The following is a 19,438-nucleotide window of genomic DNA, read 5'->3' on the forward strand; positions in this document are numbered from 1 at the left end:
ATCTGATAACCTTTAATGCTTTCTTATAATGATGTTGTCAGCAGCTTCTTTTCCAAATGTGCACAAAATGCAAGTCTGTAAGTTGTTTTTTTTTTCTTTGTTTTGTTTATTTTTTTTTAATTTTCTTTCATTTTGTTTTGTTTGTTTGTTTTCTGCTGTGAGATTTTCCAGCTATTGGAGTAATGAAGAGGAATAGCACTAGCTTTGCTCTGCAGTGCTCTGGAGCTCCATATTTTGTTTCTTAGAGATGGACCTCGTGACAGCAAATTGCCAAAGGAAACTTAGCTCTTCCTGTGGAAGGGGTAAGGGGTCTCAGTGACAGCAGGTATACTTCATGGCTAGCTTTTGACCAGATAAAATATCTTACTGTAATATATTTTAATCTAAAGCAGATATTCTTCAATGAAATTTTGCATCACTTTTCTGTTCATCCACAGCAAATTCCTGATAGCTAAAAGTAAGTAACAGGGACAGATTTTATGTGGAGAATGAGTGAGTTTGTGATAGCTATATGTAGTCCTTATGACTTCATTTAAGAGAAACTTCATAAAGTAACACATGACCTTTCTGTGCAATTATTCACCAGTGTAATATGTAATTAAATGAGAACTTTATACTCATAGAAATGTATCAGTGTTAATAAGTGCTATCTTGCTTAGCCTTTCTGATATCAATAAGTAGCTTGCCATAAATGAGAGGCAGTTCATCACCTTTATTTCATCTCCCTTCTCCCCTTCTCCTCTCCCTCCATAGTGAAAAAAACAAAACAAAACACCAAAACCAAAATGAAACAATAAACAAACAAACAAAAACCACCACAAAACCTCTCTCAGTCTCATTAAAGAAAAAATTGGCCTTCTACTTTAAATCTGCCCTGGTTTATGCACTTTAGTTACTTTAGTTGTTATTTAGATTAATGGTTAGTGTCTCTTGCAGAGTCTTATATTCAGCTATTTAGTTATAGTGAAAATCAATACAGATCATAATCTCACAACAGATTGGCAGAAATCTTGCAAGGGGCAAGCACCACTGATGATGTGCTGAATGGCAACATTAGTCTGCCCTGAGACTGTACAAATAAGATCCCTCATTTTAGAAATTTATAGTCGCATTCAGGCACACTTTATACAAGCAGAGATAGTCTGGAGGGCAATTTGTTCATCGTAAAATAAGGCAGGCTGCAGAGCTGCTGAAGTGGACTCTTCAGCTTGTAACAGCCTTCATTGTAGTCATTTTAATAAGATTGTAAACCAGACAAAACTAGTTTCCCATTAAATTGGTGTTGCATTGTGTTTTCAGTCATTGCTGTTGCTTTGCCTTATGTCTGAGACTGAAACATGTCTTGGAAGTGACCTGAGCTAGCTTCTAGGAAGAAGACATGATACCTCTCATTGCTTCTGCCCAGAGAAATTAAAAATTCTTAATGATGAAGATGTACAGAGACCAGCAAGATCTGTGCTTCCACAGAAGGGCAAAAGGGAATAATTTGTTATAAGCTTTTAGTATAAGCTTTATTTATTTTGTGAAAAAAGATTATTTGGCTGTGCTGAAAACTGCATCTCAGATGCTGAAAACTAAGGAACTGAAAAGAATGAATGTAATTCATGGCAGCAGTCTTTATAGTAGGAAAACTCACTCAGTTGAATTAAAAAGTGGATTCTTATTCCCTGCCTAATTTCCAGTGTGTATGGAGTATTCTTTGGAAAATCATTGCTAGATCATATAATTTGTGAAATATCTGCATTATAACATATTAAAATTCTTTTCCACATCAAATAGAGGGCAACATTAATTTTGCTCTTTGAACAATAATAGCAGACATGAAATATTGACTATTCCTAGTCAAGCATTTTCTGGAGTAATAAATTATTCATTTTTCCTGTGGTTTTTGTATTGTAAATTGTTATAGATATTTATAGGTGTATTATTGATATTTACATATCTATTATAGTTACTTAGAAGTATTGTATGGTATAATGAATTGTTTAGTAAGAGTTGTGCAGTGAAGATTTAAAACTTGTTTTGCATCTTACCATTTTTTAATTTTCACAGTATTCTACAAAAAGAGCAGGAATTAGTCTTTAGAAATTAACAAGCAAAATAAGAATCAATGAAAGATGATGAAAGACCAGCCCAGATGTGCTCATATTGGGAACCTGAAACAGAAAACATGTTGGAGCACTTAGACATCCCTTCCTGCTCCTCATGGCCATACCTCAGGACTTAAAGATTAATGAAATATAGTGCAGAAATGTGCTTAATTAATGCTTAATTAGTGCTGCACTAATGTGCAGAAATGATTTGAGATGGTGAGGTGCAGTGGCTTCCCATGGAGGACAGAGAGAGGGAGTAGAAGCAGAAAGACTAATGTGTGTCGGCTTACAGCTGCTTCTCTCTTATTGACTTTCTAAGATCTGTCTGTTTTGGCAGATGTCTTGAAGCCATAAAACTGTGCCTGACCATGAAATGCAGCTACTTTTCCGAACTATCTTTTTTTTTGTGAGAAATGTAGTGAACAGTGAATCGATCTTGTACAAAGTACATATCAGATAAATTTACATAGGCCAAAACTTTGGATTTCAGAGAGTACAAAACTTTAAGATGGGCAGAATGGGATGGTGGGAGCAACCGAAACAACTATAAATATGAAAAAGAAATTAAATAAAGAAAGAGAAGAAAGAGGAAGTATATACCTCTTTCCAGTAAAGGTATCCTGCATATCTACAGAAATATTAGTATGGCTCTGAGCAAGCTTCTGTTTTCTTCACAGCATGTTCAGCTAAAATTTCAGGAAAAAGAGAACTGTTTTGATGTATTCTAAAACGTTTCAAGGGTTTTGTCACTAGGTGGCACTTTTGATCTAATTTGTCTTATGTTCAGTCGCCATGGTGAGAAAAGGAACTTGGTTTAGTATATCTTTTATCAGAGTATGTTCAATAGATCTAAAAAACATATTTTAATTCATATATCTACAGCTGAGAAATAACAGTAAATGATTAAATTAGCACCTTCATTTGTAGATCTCAGAGAGTTCACAGTGAATGGATATGTTTAGCTCGAATTTTCCATGCAGCACAGGGAGATTAAGAGACAGTAGCAAATGAAGACTAACAAAATCAAGCTCAGGGAGGGCTATTTGCCCACAGTTCCCTACCTATGGAACTCTATGCTTTCATAGTCTTTCATTTCATATTTCATATTCTAATATTTCTAATATATCTAATATATCTAATATATCTAATATATCTAATATATCTAATATATCTAATATATCTAATATTTTGTCTCAGTCTTGGAGGGTTTGACTCAAAGCCAGCTTGGGCACAGTGCGGTTATCTGCAAGAGTTACAGCAAGAAAATGAAGCAGTTGGTAGGACAGTCAAGGGTATAATGGAACTTCCCTCACTGGAAACATTTAGGGCTAGGTTACGTCATGATGTAAGTGGCCCTGTCTTCTGGAGGGAAGATGGACTGGGCAACCTTTCTTCTGGCTGCTGGTGCTGATCAACATCAGCAACACAAGATCATGGGTTTGTTGTTTTCTGCAATATATGCTATATTTCAAACTTGAAATCTCATAATCAGATTTATTTTGTTCTATTTTCTATCCTGTTCTATAGCTGGTTCAGTCCTTCCATTCTGCTGCAAGTACTAGAAATTTATGCGATGAACTTACTTTACTTTCTTGGGGTTGTGTTTGTTTAGAAAGCGCAAGTTCAATTAAAATCATCATAATAATAATAATTAAAAAAAAAGATAAGAAGACAAAATAGACTAACGTAAAAGCACAAATTCAGTTGTGCTTGCCCAATAAGTGTGATTTTTTTTTTTTTTTTTGCCATTACTAGGAGAAGTTGCAAGGCTGTGCCTTAACCTGTCAGTTCAGGGTCTCACCACTGTTCAGTGCCTTAGTCCGAGCTGGCTGCAGCTTGGTTTAACAGCTGGGCAGAGGGCAGTGAATGAGCCCTAGGAATACCTCTGGTGGTAAAGAACCTAGGGAACCACAGTACAATTAATATTTTTTCCTGTAGTATTAATTAAGTTTTTAGGTGTTAATTAGACAGTGTGGATCATTAACCAGTTAAAACACTACCTGGGCTAGCAGTAGATTTTGAATGTGCCTGTGTGGTGTGTTCTCTTTTACCCATAACAAGGATTTCAGTGTAACATTAATTAAATGCAGATTTGTGTTGGTTACAGATCCACGCAAGGAAAAAATAGAAAGCAATCCCAAGGTGGTAGCAGAACTTCAGTTTGGAGTATTGTCAGCCACAGATTGAAAACAAGAAACAGACTCCTTTTAAAACTCTTAATTGCTTCTGAGCTCATATATTATTACATAATACAATGGAAACTCATCTCAGTTTGTTTCCAGGTGCTACATAATGAAAAAACATTGGTAAAATAATTAAATTATAGTGTCCTCATAAATGGGGTTGATACTGACATTAAAAAAAAAAAAAATCATACTTGTTTTGTATTGATTATTTATTTATTTATTTTATACAGAATATTCTGTATTTGATATTTCTTTTAGAGCTGCAGCTGCAGATTCATAGGAGTGGGTAGGAAGGTCACCTTGATACATAAAAAGTACATTTTTCTGTCTCTTGTGGTTGCAGGAAAAAAAGCTGAAAAACATGACCTATGGCCATCCTACAAGCTTACAAGCTACCATTAGTATTTGTAAGCAGTTTTTCTGAAAAAAAAATCCTCCTGATATTAAAGCTTTTTTCATTATTTCAAGTGATCTGACTCACAGCTGTCGCATGTGTGGCACTGACAGTACTATGAAACCTTCAGACAAGATGAAGGGTAAATCTGTTGAACTAAAAATATAGGCCAAATGTTCCACCAGGACTTAAATTCATCAAATCTGACCTGAACTTCTTGCATTCTCTTTTATCTATAAAACAGAATTCTTAAAATGATTTAAGTAATTGACACTGGTTTCTCAAACATAAATGTGCACTGCTGAAATGCTCCAAAATTGTATCAGCCTCAATAGATGGCTCAATGGCCACAGATGATATACCAAGATTTGGTGTTACTTTTCCATTCCAGAAGTGATTTTCTCTATCAACATTATCCAGATCTAGAGGCAAAGAGGTAGGGTAATCTTACAATTAAAACTAGGATTTGAAAGAGCTGGCTATTTGGAGCACCTCACTTATTCTTTCTTTGCTTCAAGACTTGTGATGCCCCTCTGTAATTCTTTGCTCTGGCCTGCCTGGGGGGGGAAGTCTGTGAAGTAAATCATAGTAATAATAATGTTATATCATTAGGAAATTATAGAAAAGTTTTTGTCTGCTGTTTCCATGCTCTAAATGATGGAAAGAATTCCAATTGCAGTATTTCATGGGTACAGTTACACCATTGTGATGACCATCTACAATACTTCAGGGTAGACGAGATTAGAAAGAACAAACTCCTGCTTCTTAAATACATTGTCTGAACACAAGGGATACCCATGGTGGGATGACTCATGCCTGCCTGGTAAGACATTTTTCAATGAATTTCTTTAACAACCTTATTACTTGAAGTTATTTGTCTCATGAAAACAGCCTATTTACTGGTGTATGCTTTGATGCAATGCAAAAGGTTGCTTTATTACAAATCTAGCACAAGCCATTGGATTTATTCAACCAAGAATCTATAATATGCCCTGTGAATTTAGTGAAAAGGATTTAATATGCTTTTAAAAATGTGCTCTCTGGGTAGTACTACAGTATAGCCAGCCATTATGAATGGACTAAGCTTAACTCTTGGACTGGTCCTCATATGTGAGATATTCCCTCATCTCTGATGAATTAAAAACTCTAGACATGGACATGACTTGGATACTGCATGAGCATAGCTCATTTTACTAACTCTCTCTCTTTCATTCTTGTTTTGTTCATCTCTTGTAACAGTACTGCAATGTATTTTAAGGAGGCCAGCTGGATGGGCAGTGTAGGGTGTTGATGAGGTAAGAATGATGTGTCAGATAGAGATACAATTATATTTCCATAAGCTAGACTGCAGGAACAAAAGAAACAACTAACATTTCTAGAACATCATATAATAAGTGATTCTACAGTGAAATGAATTACTTCTGTGTAGATGAAAGGAAAGCGACAGATGAATATAGAGGTTAAATGAATAGGTTTTTCATGAATGTGTTGGTTTATTTGTCAGAAAGTAAAAAAAGTGGTTGGCATATTTATTGTTTAGCAAATAAGAACATAAGTAGACTATCGATATTAGAATCAGCTGTTGGCAGTTTACTGAAGCATAATGCTGAAATGGATTGTGGACTTGCATTTCAGATGATAAGATCAGTTTTACAGATCATAGGTTTGCCATTCTGTACAGTGTTGCATATGCATCCTCTTTGTAATATGCAGTCATTGGGTATTTTTGACTGGTTGGGATCATTCCATATCCATTCTGTTAACATTTATTGTATGAAATGTTCCCCATGAATCAAAGGCTTTTCAAAGCATGGTAGACAACAAAACGGATCATGGAAATTTGTAAAAATAATGCATTGCCCTGCCAGTTTTATAACAACTACGGACCAATTTTGCTTTGAAAGAATACCTGTTAAATTTATAAGCATATGAGAAATAATAATAATTAAATTCTCTAAGTAAACAGTAAGTATCCAGAGAGATGTTAGTCAATTAATGTACTTGATAACCCTTTTAGATATAGCACTGTAGAGCTTTTGCCCTTGTGTTCTGCAATTGTGCCAGCAAGGCAGAAAGCAAACAAACATAAAACAAAGTGAATTTTCTGAGTGCAAAAAGTTAGTTTTATTGGCATTTGACCCCGGTTTTTTTTTGGAATAAGTTTTAATTCTTAAGGTCACTAGACAAATTAAAACTTTGAAAAAAATCTATTTTTTGACTAAATTACTTTTGAAAGTTTTGATGGCATTCATTAATTTATATTGATTAAATGCAGATCAATTTCTACAAAAACTCTATTTTTAAACAAAAAGAAACTGGAAAGTTCTGATTCATATATGCCAAAAATAATTTTAAAAACTATTACTTTTTTTTTTTTTTTTTTTTTTTTTGGCTGGGGTTAATTGATAAATTAGACAATCCCACTCTTGTTAAAAATAAACAAATAAATAAATAAAAGAAAAGAAGCACCTGGCTATGCATTTTCCAGTGTAGAAAATATTTGACATTTGGAAAATGTCATCCAAATCTTGTTTTGAATTCACCTTGGCAAATTTCCATTTTTACCCGGATATTTATTTTTCTGACTGTATCCATAAGTCTCAAATGAACACATCTGTCATACATGTGATCACGCTAAAGGGTAACAAGAAACCCTGAATTTTCAATCACAATATGGCTGTTATAAACACCATAAGTTTCTGAATGCTGATTATTATGAATATTTATATTATTATCATTATTATTGTCCATTTTCTTAAATAAATATTCTGTTGGAACTGGCTTCTGAAGAACATCCTCTGTTCAGTAATGGATGTATAGTGTACCTACTTGCCTGTCCATTAGTGGCTGTGGGCAGGCACTCTTTGGTTATCTCTCAGCCTGCTAGAGAACAGCTCTCACCTGAGGCACAGAAGACAGAAGGTGCAGACAGTGATGCTATTGACAGCTGACTTCTGGCAAAAGAAAAAACAGAAAGCACATCTGGGTAATGTATGTGGAAAGTCAGATTCTCTGTGTCTCTGTGTTTATTATTTTTACTTCATAAACAGGATTCTTAAGATATAGCAGTCTCTGATAAATTTGTCCTTCACACTATTCAGTTTTAAGAACACAAGTTAACCAAATTAAATAATATTTCAATTTTCTATGCTTTTATTTATCATCACTTTGTCTCTTAGCACCACCTCCCTCACCTCAATGACCATTTTCTGTGTTATCAGAATTGTTTATATCAGAAAGGTAAAGTTGATTTTTCCCTACCATATGAGTTTACAAAGAAAGTAAACAGTGTAGTGACAATCATTGCACAAGAAGATTAAATACTTTGGGAATAACTATTCATTAAAGATAAAATGTGAAGTTGGAACACCTCTGGCATCAGGGAAGGAGTTAGAAGAAACTGGAGCTAAGCAGTACACATAGAAGGACTGGCCATTTCACTGCAATTTTAAAATATAGAAAAGATTAAAATTTATGACTCAAGGGAAGATTGATGAAAGAGCTTACACAAAAAAGTTACTGATGAGAAAGAGAAAGGGGATAGACTGAGAGAGCTTAATGTACTTTGGCAGTTGAAGCATGCAAATGTCTAGTAATTCAAGCAAGATAAGAAAATGAAGTAATGCTGACTTTTGGAATTTTAACTATTCCATAAATATGAGAAAAAGCAATACTTTAAAATGAGAGGAAACACAACGTCCTGGTTCTGTCCATCAGTGCTGGTAGTATATATAAATATGTAATTGAGATAAAATAAAATAGTATTCATACAGTTTATACTTTGTTCATAGATACTCGGAGTACAACAAGGAGCACTGCCATTTGACTCTGATACTTTTTCAAAGTATACCAGATACCAGCTTAAACTGACCCAGCTATATATCAGCCAGGGCAATATTTACACTCTCCTCATCTGAAGAATAACTTTCCTTTTCTTTCCTGTCTGAAAAGCAGCCTTGAAATATTGCAAGAGTGAAATGAATGTCACTGCCTTTCGACCCCGAGGGTTAGAACACTTCAGATGCAGCTAAAATGATCCATACGCATTAAGGAAAGAAAAAATACAGCCAGTGGTAAAGTCTTATGACTGTAAAAGCAGCTGATGCTGACATGGACAGTTTGGGATTCACTACAATGAAAGGGAAACTCTGGCCCTCTTCAAGTCAGTGGGTAGTCCACCTTTCTCTTTAGCAAGGCCAGAATTTCTCTCTGTGGGATATCATCCTGTATCTTCTTTGTGCTGTACCTTCAGGGCTTAAAAGTGACATCAACAGGAAGATTTATTGAAGCTCTCCTGTACTGTGGTAGAGGGCTGTGTGCTGCATCCTGTAAGACATTCCTGAGCCAGCTCTGTGTAAGCATGTCCATGCGGAGCCATGGCCTGCACAGCATGCTAGAAGGGCCCACCTTGTGGCTCAATGCTTTCCCAGGGCAAATTAGCTCTTTTGAATGGTGAGGGTAATTAGTCTGGATTCAGCACAGTCCTAATGCAATAGTTTTTGCTTTGTTTGTTTGGTTGGTTGGTTTGCTTTGGAGCTTGTTCAGAGCTTTGGTGCTTTTTTAGGAAAAGATTTAAAAAAAAAAAATTAGGAAACAATTTTTAGGAAAAGGTTTTTAGGAAAAGAAAATACCAAATCTCTCAGCCTATCTAATCTAAAATTGGCTGGATCAACCTCACACTTTTCAGTCTAGTTTGCTTTCAGGATTGGTTGGGTTTCGAAGTGATTATAGCTAAAACCTTTGTAAACAGCACAGAACAGAGGTCTCTGAATTTTTCTATATTGCATTAAATGTCCTTCTCACCACTTGTCCATGGCTCTGGATTCAGCAGCTTTCTGCTCTTTTTTATTCCTTGCTACTTCTCTGATTCAAGGTAGAAAAGGATCCTAACCTTCAAGGACACCTTTATGCTACTATAAGGTGACAATAAATTATGTTAAATATAGCAAAATTGCATATGGGTGTGTATGAATTTCTGATCACAGACTGGGAATAATATTACATAAAAGCTAGTGAAGGAAGAAACATTTTCCCACAGTTTTAAATACTAAGTACTTAAACTGTAGGGCTCATTGGACGCCTCTTTTTCCTACATGAGAATTATCTGAAACCTCCTCTATGAAAAATCATCATGTTGTTTTGTCAGTTTTAATCACAATGCATAAAGAGATTAATGATGACAAATGTAGCCCTCTAAGCCAGTTTTTGGCATGAATGCTTTAAAATTATAAATAAATAAATAAATAAAAAAGCCAGGAAATACTTTGGCTAAGTGTTAATTTCTACCATCATGAGATGAGAATACATTTTGCATTTAAGACACTAAATGTTGACTTGAATGATTTAAGTACCTAGAGCAACTGTAATTAAACTTTAATAATTCATAGGCAGTGACATAAAATGACAAGTTTTTTCATTTTGTAGTTTTCAATTAAATTAATTGTGATAAGAAATTCTTGTTCCCAAAAAGTTAAGTACATGGAATCTCAGTCAGTGCTGGCAGCATGTGTTCTTGTAATTCAGCTCAAGTGGTTAAGAATGTTTATGTAAGAGTAGGACAGTGGGGAATCCATTTAGATGAAGCATGTGATGAATAACTGTGTGCTTAAGGTTAAGCAGGTATCTAAATGCTTGCTGCATCCAGACCAAAGGACATAATGAGATATTTGATGCTGATCTTCAATCTAGAACATAAGAAAGTAGCCTTTGCTGCAGGAAGAAAAAGAGGGCTTATTTTTGCTCTTCTCTTCCCCTTCTTCCCCAGCAGCTCAGTTTTATTCAGCACAAGGCACTTTGCAGTGCAGTCTATTCCCTGTGGGGTTTGTGGAATTGTAATGCTCATGCTCTGCATCCTGATTAAAAGGCAATAGAACCACCCAAAGTTCAAGTCAGGGTAGAATCTGATCAGTGACAGTTATTCTGAAAGAGTAGAAGACAAAGGAAAAGAGAAAGAACTGGGAAGAGGAAGAGATGCGTTAAAATAATAAAATAAAAAGAGCAAAAAAAAGAAGAAAGAAGGAGGACAGGTTTCTAAAGAGCTGTTTTAGAATAGAAGGATAATTTGCAAAAGACTCCAAGAGAAAACTGTATTTCTTCAAAACTGTTTTGGAGTTGTTTCTCAAGATAAAGCATTCTACAATACACAGCCAGTGCTTGAATGAACGTAAGCAATGGATATATATATATATATATATTTAATATGGATAATATATTTAAATATATGGATATATGGATTAAAATATATAATATAATAGAATAGAAGAGCATAATAGCTTTAAATGTTGGTGAATGAATAAGTGAGGTGATGTCTCACAAAACAAAACAAACGAATGATTTATTGAAAGAAATGAGAGAAATTACATCTTAGTGTATTACAGTGGGCAAATGCTCAGTAAAAAAGAACTGTAATCACTGACTGAGACCTCTGCTCGATGAAAATTAACATCATAATGACAGGAAACACAGATGATCATTCCTTGATTTCCCTTCTGCAAAGTAGGCTGGCTTATTCTAGAAATGCTGAAGGAAAGTCACTTGCAAAATGAGTCACAGAAGAGTCACTTAGATGCTTCAAGTGAATGTCATGTTCTGATCCTTTCAGGGGTTTATGAAGTAAATGAGACCCTGACAAACAGGGGATTGCAAAATCTCTGGTGGTGCCAATGGAATCGATCAAATTCTGGAGACAAACCTCACATTTTGAGTTGGAAATAGCCACTACAAAGTGGAGCTTTTCAATAGCTGTTTTCTTATGTGTAAGAGCTGTATGTGTGTAAAGTAGTTCACTGTTGCACACATGATTAGCACAGTTCTCAATTATTCCATGTTTTCCCACAGCTGGCAGACAAGGTGGATTCATTCATTTTGCAAGTGTCTGAAAAATGTTGTTAGACTCAGTTTTGTTGTTAAGAGACCAAAGGAAAGAGACTAGAGTAAGGAACCAGAAACTCAATAGCGAACATTTATTCCTATTCAAAGTGACTTGGTTGGCTCATGCCCTGAAGAATGATGGCTTGTATTAGATAACAATAATTGGTTATAACAGGTCATTCTTTTTTATTATTATTTTTATTTTTAATAAAAAAATATAAAGAAATATATTTTCTTGCCAGAAAGAAGCATCCAATATATCCTAGTTTGACAGTAGACCTTAAAACAAAGCATGGCCAAATTAAGTTTTATGCTTTCAAAATTTATTTTATGGGATTCAAGCTAAAGATTTTATTTTATTTTTTCTCTTAAATGAAAATATGTATCATGCTGTAATTTTTCTCTTGACATGTTAGAATTTAGCCCCCAAATCAGAAATGTGTATCACAGACAGGTTGGATGTTTCAAAAATCTATCATGACGTTGGTTGCAGCATTCAGTCTTTATGTTCAGATGTCAGTATGAAACAGCTCTATATTTTGAGAAATTACTAATGATGGGTGTACTTTGGTCTCAGTTTTCTAACAAAAATATAGGATAGTGAGAATGACACCTGGGTAGGAGATTGTTACAGCTGAAATAATCCTTCTCATTTCTGTTCATGTTCAAAGTAGCAATAACCCTTACCCGCACCATTTGCTGGTGCAGGCATGCATGTGAACCTTGGTTCCTTTCTCATAACCTGATCAGCTAAGTGTGGGTTGTTTACTATGTTAATATTATTATATTCTAATAAGGTCTGTCAAGATGCTGTAATGTGTTTGATGGAGTGTTTATTTTGTTGTTGTTGTTTTTTAAATAGAAACTAGAACACACAATCTGGTAGGGCTGTGGAGAAGATTGCTCATGACCGCTCAGCAGTTTGGACATTATTATTTGAAGACATTATTTTATTTTACTCATCTTCAAGGTATGGACAGCAATTATAATTAGAAAACTATAATTTGATATTGTCATTTCAATTATGATTCATTTATGGTTGTATAATTACAAAGTAAAATAAAATTGAAAGTTTAATTCACTGCAAATAGCTTTTAAATGTGAAATATATTGAAACTATTCTTTGTTCAGAACTGAACAAATAAAACAAGGGAACTCTGACACCATGGGCAAGACCTTAAACTGATAATACATTTGATAAATGTAAATGATAAAAAGTTGCCATACAAAGAAACCTACGGGATTTCTAAAATATCAGCTATTGTCTAGTGCTGAAAAGTTCTTCAGGTTTCTTTCTCATACGGACCACAAAAAATTCTCATGTGTTTTTATCAAAGAAAAAGCAGAATTAATTCTTAAAAGTTTCCATTAATTTTAAAATACTTGCAGAGTATGTAAAATCTGCTTTTTTTTTTTTTTTTTTTTTTTTTTTTTCTGAAAAGAAAAAGAACCATGCACAAGATGGAATTTTAATTGATTTTTTTTTTCTTTTACTCATTTTTAGTAATGCAAGTCACTTGAGGAAAAAACTTAACTATAATGTAAATCTTTCACAGACTCTGAACAAGCAGAGCATAATGAATGATTAAATGTGAGAGCTCACTCCTATGGAGGAAAACTGAACAAACCAAATGTTATAAATGGTCCTCTTATTTTTGCAGATTAATAATGAATAAATTAAAACATTTAGCCAAATATTGCTCCGGGACAGAAAGCCCTTAAGGGTTTTTGATACATGGGAGAAAAACAGAAATCATGATTTCAAGTCTATTTGAAGTCCAACAACCTCCGGGGAATGTGTTAGTAGCATTGGTATCCCCAACTACTGATCTATTTGCTGACAGCTTGAAGAATGTGAAGTCTTTTGTCACCGAAGATCTCTAACACCTAAACAGACTTGGCAGTGATCTTTTATACTGGTGTAACAGGGGTGCATGCACAGAAGAACCACCTGAATATACCTGCAGTTTCAAAAGAAAACACTGCTCACGGTGCTATTTAAGAAACCTGGCCAGTGAAATCACTGCAATGATTGTAATTGAAATCATAGTAAAAAGATTCTGTAGGGAGGCTAGACAAGACACCTGTATCTCATAGCTGAGGGCACCTAGAGCAGAACTATAGGAGCCAACCCTCCTCTTTATTTGAAATTGTTGACAATTATTCTGTTTTGTTCAGAAATTAATATGTATATATTATTTTAAAAATAACTTTAATGAATTCGAGTGCTACTGTGTGATTTTTTTTTTCTGCTTTATTTCCAGAAAGAGATAATATATGATAACATTTCCAGTCATTCAAATGTATCTGCTTTACCAGGGATGACCACCGTCTTTAATTACAATAGTTTTATTGCTTTATATTTTGTCTGAATTTTGGTTATTACAGTTGGATGCCTTCTACTTAGTAGCACGTATATTTATGCTTAGACTAGGATTAAACATCCTAGATGGGTTTCTGATTATAATCTTTAACCTTTTATTTTATTTTATTTTACACTGTGGCATATAGTTTAACTGTCCAGTGTTCAGTCAACAACACTGCCTCTACAGTCTTAGGAATATGTTATTCTTGAAAGTACCTAGAGCTTTTTTATTTTGACCATCTCTCTACCACTGCTTACTCAAATCACTGTAGCTGAGGACATTTTACATTTTTTGTCTGAGGTTGTCAAATTTATTTTCAGCCTTGTCAAGTTCAGCCTTTGGTTTTTCTGTCTGTGCTAAGGGGACACTTAGTGTAAGTGTGCTACTGTTGGCATTTCTTCTTCCGTCCACCTTTTGACATATTGTGTTTTGTGCCATTTATAGCTCTGTGACTGCTCCTGGTTTATTTTAAAATACAAATTATTTTCTTTCTCTTCTTCATTGTCTCTCTCACAACCTCTATTGCAACCTTAAGACTCCCTTACAGCAAAGCAGATATTCATGGTATTTGGTTTGCTATTTTTGTTTCAAATGAAATGAAATCAGAAATCTGATCATAATACCTTGAACAGAAAATTATGCAATCCAGTTTCAGGATTTGGGAAAAGTTTTGTACCATCTCTGAATGCTTTTTTAATCTCCAGTTATTCCTATATTTAAAACAAAACAAAACAAAAAAGAAACCACACACACACACGCTCAAATCTCTGAGGAAAAAAAAAAAAATCTCTTTCTCTTAAGAATTACAGCTGGGATACTTAACCAAATCAACACCTCCTGCAACAAAATGTATAAATGCATAATTTGTCAAGTTTTTGATCAAAACACCTATATTATGCCCTTTCTGCTTGTCAGCTGCAGATATCCTTAACTAAACCTAACTATATTAAACTTAAAGTGGTTAATTGTTATTTTTTCCAGTACTGTGGATCTGAAATAAAGTTGGGACCAGGTACCCAATATAACTGCAGTGGATGGCTAGCACTCAGTCCTGTGTGATACTTGGTAGCTTTTTGGGTAGCCTGTAGGGAGATAAGGCGTTGAAGTCTTGTAACTGTAACTAGTAACCAATCAGAGAGTATTTTGGTTACTCTTTGCTTTGGGGGATTTTCCAGGCATATCTTCCAGGACATGTGAAAATTGGCTTTATGCTTTCTTTTGTTTCTAGCAGAAAGGAAGTTGCTTAGGGTGGTGCTCTTGGACATTTAAAACTGTGTCCTATCGGCAATTTCATATTTTAATTAGAGAATGAGTACAGGTACTGCGTTTTCATTCTGCACTCATACTCTCTTTGCTGAACAGAAACAGGATCCAAGAAATTGGACCTAAAACATTTCCTTGGTTTTTGTTTGAACTCTATGATGTCACGTCTGAAGCACAACTTAAAGATTGTCACATGGTTAATTTATAACAACATTTATTTATTTGAATTTATTTATTTATTTACATTACTAAACAAAGTCCCTAAGTTATTCTTCTACTGAAATCACAGTGTTGTTTATAATAATCACTTAGCTACACCATTGTAAACAGCCTCCTTTCCATCTATTTACATACACATCCTCAAATGGATCTAAAGAGTAAAGTAACATAGTCCAGTTCTTGCTTGTTTTTGTGAAGGTATTGATTTCTTGTGCATTCACTGGAAAGCCCATAGCACACCTGTAGTTTTAAAAACACACAGTAAATATGGTGCTAATGCGATACTCACTCACCTAGGTTTCTGCCAGACACAGAGACTCATATCACTAAAATTAAGAGTAATTTCTGTCAGACAAAGCTAACGACAGCTTTTTTTTTTTTTTTTTTTGGTCTGCTATATGAGCTGGCAGCAAACATGACTGAATTGGAGTATCAAATCTACACGTCTTTCCTTCCTAATGGAAAGACACAACATGCTGATGAAAAAGAGCTAGGCTGGCCTATTCCTTGGAGGACAAAAGACCTAAATTGAATATCTTCCATTATTGAAGGGTCAAAGTATTTCTCACATTGTTCTGTAGGGAAAACAATCCATTGGTATTCACAGGATGATCTGTAATCATTAGGGACTCTTTCAACAGAGACTCTACACATCAGTTAAATGTAGCAATGACTTTTTTTTTTTGTGGTAAGGAGAATGAGGCAAAGGAAAAATAATTTAAGCATATTCCTGGAATTTCTCAATCTATTTAAATATATAAAATATTATATTTATATATCATATTATATTATTATATATTATATACTTATAATATTTATTTATACAATAATATAATATTTATAATATATCTATAACATATAATATAATATTGATTATAATTATATATAATATAATATACATAATATCAATATATATTTAAATACATGCAAATATATTTAAATAAAATTCAGTGCATATTTAAACTTACCACTTTTCAGTGTCAGTATTTCTTAGTGAAAAATGCAACAAAATTAATAGGGGCAGTATTATGTCAGAATCTTTGCATTATCTAGACACAACTTTATCAACTTCATGTTTTCAATTTTTATTATTTTTGTGAATTAGTGTTAAAACAGCATTTCCTGGCTAATAAACAGAAATAACTCCTGTATTATAAGCTGTGTTAACTTTGCTACAGAATTTTTTAATCTGAGCACAGAATGAGGCACAATGGAGTTTGATAACTAGACTGATTAGACTGATTAGCTCAGTTTCCAAGACTATGAGATCAAACACTCACTAGAGTATTATGACAATCTTTGATGTTGGATCAAATTAAATCTAGTGGTGGAGTGATGTTTCATTTTCTCCAGCTTTTGACCTTTCATGTTATTTCTGCTTTGCTTATCTGGAGGTCGGATCTTTGGCTAAATGCAGCAAATTAAAATTGCAGTGGTACATCATGAAGTGGACTAAATGAATCAGGATAATAATAATAAAAAATCTACATAATATTCTATATTCAACTGAATCATACCCCTGAATTTTAGACCTAGATTGCTGTATTTTTATAACTTACATGGTATAACTCATCCTGGAGTTTAGGTGTGAGAAACATGTTTTTTTTTTTTTTAGCACAGAGTTTTGTTCAGAACCTCTCAATGGCTGAAAGATGTAATGGTGAGCTCTCATCAATTGCTTGTCTTCTCTACAAGATCTGGATTACAGTGTTTACCAGTCTTTTGGAAGACATTATAAGTAAACAGTTATTCTCATAAGGTGAGAATATTCTTCTCCTATTCTCAGCTCCATCACAATGAAGCTTCCATAAATGCTTTGCACTGTGAATCTATCACTAACTTTTCTAGTACTGAGAGCAGTGTGTACTGAAACATGCAACTGGCTAGCCCGAAAACTAGCACAGGCAACTTGCATTGAGAAACTCATGGAATTAAATAATGTTTATAAAACCTGAACATAAGACATCTATCATTTGAATAGTTGAATGATATTCTAAGAATAGAATTTTTCTGGACAAATTATTCATTTATATTCTAATGTTATGCTTGGAATGTTGACATTATTAGTATGTTACGCAGACACATGGTGCTATTACTTGTTGCCTTAGTTACCTTATATATTACACTGGTAACATAGCAACATAAGTGAACATGAGTTCGTGACTTTGAGGAATCTAAAACAAGCACAGAAATAACTGGAAAGAATCAGGTCTGAGGGAAAGACGTCTTTGTGCACCAGCAGAAAGTGAATTTGGGGCTTCCATGAACAATTGCAGGATTAAACAGAACTTTTTTGCTCTTTGGAAATGCCCCCTAAATTGATTTCATAGTTCAAATTACAAATTTTAATGCAGTTATTTTCCTCAATCATCTCCTGACCCTCTTTCTTTTAGGACAATAGCACACTATGAAATGGTATAATTTCCTGATTGCTTCCTAAAAGAAGCCATGTAGAGAGTTCATTAGAACAAATGCATTTTGAGCAGTTTTATTTATGATTTTCTGGTGCCTAATAGTCAAGCCACAGTTTCAGGATGATGAAAGAGAACTACAACAGAGCAACATAGTTCACAGTAGTCTGGCTTTAATTTAAGTCACTTTTAGGTACTAGTGATAACATGGAAAAAAAAAATTAAAAAATTCTATCTTCAGATTCAGAATACTGGATTTCTGTAATATCTGTGAACTTTTTTGAATGATTTACAATCAGAGTATGACTTAGATCTCTATGAGCTGCTTGTTATTTTAAAAATCTGGGACTAGAGCTGGGAAACCATCTCTATTTAGGACCATGCAGATTAAATTTTGCAAATCAAAATCTTAAAGCTGCATGCATGCATTCTTAAATGCTGATCAGAATAGAGATCAATTTAAGAATACGGGGACAATACTTAATGAACCAGGGTCAAGGACAAGACAGTGTAGTTGCAAGCCTTCTGCTCTTCTGTGCAGCTGTTCTCATTGATACTCATTAACACTTTACACCACAAAACTGTGTCCTATCTCTATGAGGCTGTCTAAATAATGAAGGTTTGAAGACTTGAAATAGCATGCAAAAGCCTGAGGAATAGGTAAAATAACCATGTTAACCCACTGCTTATGCAAGTTTGTGTTCCTCAGTGTTTTACAAATTTAAGTTCTGTACATGTAAATGACACTGTCATTCTTTTGATCTTCATGACATCACTGCTATGGAGCTGGTATTTATTAAACTTCAGCAAATCTCCATCTGTGTAAAATTACACATTCAAGTAGGTATGAATTCCAAAGGAAATTACTTTTACTGCAATCCCCTTCTGACACAATATAATTTAATTCTTCTCACTCTGTATTTTAATTCTTGTTGCTGAGTTGGGTTATATGTGTGGGGGAAGGGTGAATGTTGTTATTTCACTGAAGCTCTTCTCTAAAAACCCAACCTTCTGCTAAGTGTCTGTCCTGTCAGGAGGGTCCTACATGTTTATGACATATCGCACCCTCAGCATCTCCTCTCTCTTTTTCTATTTATTTATTATTTTTTAGAAAAGGCAAGATTTGCATAACTTTCTCAGCATGTCTTACCTCTGCTTGGTGCTACAGCCTAGCTGCTATAAAGGAACTTTTCCTAGCAGTCCTGCAGTTTGAAGGAAGAGGAATTTGAGCCCTTCTAGTCTTAGTTGGTCAGCCTCAGGCCAGGGAGAATTTGTCTGCCTTTTGGCAGCTGCATGTCTGTCCTCAAGACAAGTCAGGGTATAGCTGACCTAAGGGACTTCCAACAAAACCCTTAAGCGAAGATGTCTTATTTTAGTAACATGAGGAGAGCGAACAGTGCCCATTAAAACACATAGGTCCGACTTGTCAAATCAGCTGTACCATGCATATTCAGAGATGTTAGAAAAAGTAACCCATGTATAATATGTTGAGTGGGATATTTTACAAATAAGATTAAATGGAAAACTATTTAAAAGAAATAAAGATTGTATTATTACAGGTTCCAGCTAATTTGAGGTAATTTACCTATTGAGATACAGCAGTTATGTGCAGTTACATAACTGCATGTACATGTAC

Source organism: Aythya ferina, assembly GCF_964211825.1.
Source record: "Aythya ferina genome assembly, chromosome: 4".
NCBI lineage: Eukaryota > Metazoa > Chordata > Aves > Anseriformes > Anatidae > Aythya > Aythya ferina.